Here is a 5,000-nt window from a genome sequence, read left to right on the forward strand (position 1 = left end):
GACGACATAATAATGTTTGGTTGAAGCACAAATGGAACGAGGTAAATGCCATCTGCTTATCACAATAGACGCATTAGTGTGCTACTGAAAATTAGCTCAACTGCCCAGATAAATCAGTAGATAGTGTAATTAGCCGCAGTTACTACGGTTTCCCCTCGGCGTTCTGAGCACCGCTTCCCCGCCGATAGAAAAGGGAGGAAGGAAATATCGTAATGATAATCTGGGTTGCGAGCGCTGTGTGGCGTAATTTCAAATGTTGGATATGGCGATGTTATGCATATCTACGACGCACACACACGCGCACACACACACACACACTCTTACACAATCACACATACACGCATACAAAACACACATACACACACTCACACACACAGTCTTACATAATCTCTCACACACACACACACACACAATCATATATATATATACATATATATATAAATATATATATATATATATATATATATGTATATATATATATACATATGTATGTGTGTATATACATATATATATATATATATATATATATATAATATATATATTATATATATATATGTATATATATTATATATATACATATATATATGTATGTATATATATATATATATATATATATATATATATATATATATATATGTATATATATATATATATATATATATATATATATATATATATAGAGAGAGAGAGAGAGAGAGAGAGAGGAAGAGAGAGAGAGAGAGAGAGAGAGAGAGAGAGAGAGAGAGAGAGAGAGAGAAAGAGAGGGAGAGAGAGAGAGAGAGAGAGAAAGAGACATATACATAGGCCTACATGTACATGCACAAGTTTTACTTTCTTGAGGCGACCTGGATCTGACACTGTGTATACCTGCATCTATAGACACACCCATGTATGAGCTATACCCAACCTCACAGAACGCTCCCAATCACAAGAACCCTGAGCTGCCCAGAACCCCCCTTCCAGATCCAACCTAGCACCATCTCCTGAGAGCAGCTGTGTGACCTAACCTTCCTTTATCACAAGACCTTCCAACTCTCGAGGGCGGAGTCAACCCGGCCTCTCCTCCGGCGATTCAGGGAAGGCTGAGTCACTTTCCTTTCAACTTATGAATTCAAGAATCGGGAATTAAGGCCTGGTTGCTGAATGGTCAAGAGGGGGGGGGGCAGCTATTTCCTCGTCCCTGTACCCAGAGTGAAGCACCGAACCCGTTTCTTGGCTGTGTGTGTGTGTGTTTGTGTGTTTGTGTGTGTGTGTGTGTGTTTGTGTGTGTGTGTTTATGTGTGTGTGTGTGTTTGTGTGTGTGTGCGTGTTTATTTTTTCTTTGTGTGTATGTGTTTGTGTTTCTGTTTGTGTATGTTTGTGTGTGTGTGTGTGGGGGGGGTAATTCATGAATACAATAACCACACACATAAACATATAACTAAGTATATAACTAAAAAAATAAATAAATAAATAAATAAATAAAAAATACAGTGAGTGGGATTTCATCATTCTTCAACTGGGTCATTGATTCAGTGATCAGATTTTCATTCGAATTCTATCTTTATTTGAAGGAGAGATAGAGAGAAATAAAAAAAGAGATTGAAGGAGAGATAGAGAGAAAGAAAAAGAGAGTGAAGGAGAGAACCAGTAAGATGGACTAAGAGATCGGTTAATAAAAATCTATGTGCGTGTGCATGTGCGTGTTTTTGAGTGTGTGTGTGTGCCCATCTGCTTAGGATTATATTTGCTAGATTCTATTTAGTGGCAGACAATTTATTATCAATATGTCTACATCTCCTTCGAAAAAATACATATAAATACATGCCAACGCGCGCACACACACACACACACACACACACACACACACACATTTATATATATCTATATCTATCTATCTATCTATCTATATATTATATATATATAATATATATATATATATATATATATATATATATATATATATATATATATATATATAATATATATATATATATATATAGATATATATATATATATATTATATATATATATATATATATATAAGTGTAAATGTATATATATATATATATATATATATATATATATATATATATATATATATGTATATATATACATAAATATATGAATATAAATATGCTAATCATTCCGAAAATCGAAAACAGTAGGGGCGAAAGCGTATCAGTTCGTAGGGGAGTAAACATCCCTATTGTCAAAATAAGACATATATTATCACATCTCACGATCAGAAACCTGAAATAAACTTATTTACACCACAACGGTAAACATCCTTTGCAAATCAATGTTCTATAATGTGTTTATGCACTCTTATGATTTTATTCTTTTGTAAATACCAGAGAACAAAGGTAGCGTTATAAATCTTCAAATGTTGCCATATTGAAAGGACTGAATAATGCAATGATTCATACTCTGTGTTGCATAGATACTGGGCACAGTGTATCCAGTACAGCCATGCTGATAATCTATGTATAAATATGTGTGTGAATGGTTTGTGTTCTTTATTCGTCAGCTGATGTACAGATAAAAAAAACTTTAATCATATATATATATATTATATATATATATATATATATATATATATATATATATATATATATATATATATATATATATTATATATATATATATATATATATATATATATATATATATATATATATATATATATATATATATATATATATATATATATATATATATATACACACACATCCCTCACTACAGAAATTTATATTTTAATGATAGTATATTTTATTCTGGGGATAAAATCTAATACTAATGACAATTATGATGATGATAGTAATGATAATGATTATCCTCATTATTACTATTATGATAATCATTATTGTTATCGCTATTGATATCATCATTATTTTCATTATTGTTATCATTATCATTAATATTATTGCTATTATTAGTATCAATGTTAGAAATATTATAATCATTATCATCATCATAATGGAGATAATGATTATGATGATGATGATAATAATGCTCAATATGATGATGATGACGATGATGATAAAATCCAATATGATACTAATGGCAATGATCATAATGATACTGATAATAATAATGATCATAATCATTGCTATTATCATTATTATTAGCACAATTTCATTATCATTTTTTATCATTATTATCATTATTCTTATTATCATTATCATTATACTTATTATTATAATTATAATCATTATTATAATTATCAATATCATCATCATTATTATCATCACTATTACCATTATCAGTATCATTATCAAAATCAGTATCATGATTATTATCATAATGAAGATAATGATAATAATGATGATGTTACTGATACTAATGATGATAATGAAGATGAATATGATGATGATGATGATGATGACGAAGATGATAACCATGATAGTCATAGTGATAACGACAATGATGTTAATGATAATGATAACAACAACACCAATAATACCATGGATGATAACAAACAGTAAGAAAATGGACGAGACAAAGTCATATTCATATTTTATCTTTTCTTCTTTTTTTTCTTTCTTTCATTTTTTTCTCTTTTTTTTTCTTTTTATCACCCTCTATGCTCGCACCTAAATGCGATTACTGTTCTTAAGACATGGTATTTTGCCTCAATGATATACATAATAATCTCATAAAAGTATTAGACATGAACATAAAAAAAGACATGCAACTACTGCTTGAATAAGTCTAGACTCACAACTCCTGATATGGTTCGTGCCTCCGTGTGAAGTACGTGCGATATTGTAGAGTTTTATGAACATGTATTATCATTCGAGGCGTGGTTATACATGGAAATACCTTTGGAGAAGGAATCTACATTAAAAGGGAGATTAATGTCATATAAACGTAAGTGAGACGCCTTATTAATTTGAGAAAATTTGCATCTATTGGTAAGTATAGGAGTTGGTATGCCTGAGTGCCTGGTCGACTTCATGGAGTAAGGAGAGTAATTATGATAAATGGGAGAGGAGAGAGTAATTGATCAACATATTTACTGTAATCAATATGTAAATTGATGGTAATAATACGATTATTCTGTTCGTGAATGGCAGTTTACCTGCTACTGAGCTAATTAACAAAATCTTTAAACGTAAGGCTTCGGACACGTCTCCAGTCACAGACTCGGAATGTTTTGTTAGGATAATGTTGTGATATTTGCTCTCGGTTTTGTAACAACTTCTCCCTAACACCTGAATCACAGGAAAGCTAGGAAGACTAGTTTCCCTAGCTGACTGTCTGCATAGATCTTGTGCCGTTGAAGAATAAGAACAGTACTTTCCTTATAAGTGTTGCTACTTGAAAAGACACTTGTATACGTTACAGATAATATCACAGACCCTTTTTTATTCCTGTAACACTTCGCAACACACTCTGAATGAAAAAAAGACGAACAGTTTTCAGGAATTCCCCGATCCTATTATTTGTTTTAGTGTCCAGCAATACACTGCTCAAAATTTTGCATCCAAAGAGTAACCTTGTCAACATACTAGCCCGATTCGACGAAGTAAAGAAATTATTATCCATCTGAGAAAACCAATCTGCATTGAGCATCAAAACAAAATGAATTATCTTCTACTGAAAATCAGACATTGCTGGGCAGTTCTTGTACACTACACTGTTCTGCCTGTTAGTAAAAGTTGAAAAATGTTTTTTTTTTCCGAATAGAGATCAGTAACAAGTCACCTTCTCCGTCACCTTCTCCATCCAGCTGATTGCACTGAGACTAAGATGCAACATTTGGCCCCAGAATCAACCAAGCATCTGTGCACAATTTAGTTGCTTTCTAATCTAAACTCAAGCATTCAATTTCATAGTATGATTTCAAATGCTGATCGTCATGACCCCCTCTCTGGGCAGTTGCAAAACCTATCTGCCAAATATCCCTTTTTTTTCTCTTTTTTTTCTCTACATTTAGAATCATAAGTTCCTTAAATCATGCCAAACCTCGAGACTGCTTCGAGACGTCGCAATTCCCTCGAATTCCCAATCTACTT

The sequence above is a fragment of the Penaeus japonicus genome, unplaced genomic scaffold, assembly GCF_977035675.1.
Source record: "Penaeus japonicus unplaced genomic scaffold, GWHDUDI00000001_assembly GWHDUDI00000029, whole genome shotgun sequence".
In the NCBI taxonomy this organism is placed as follows: Eukaryota; Metazoa; Arthropoda; class Malacostraca; order Decapoda; family Penaeidae; genus Penaeus; species Penaeus japonicus.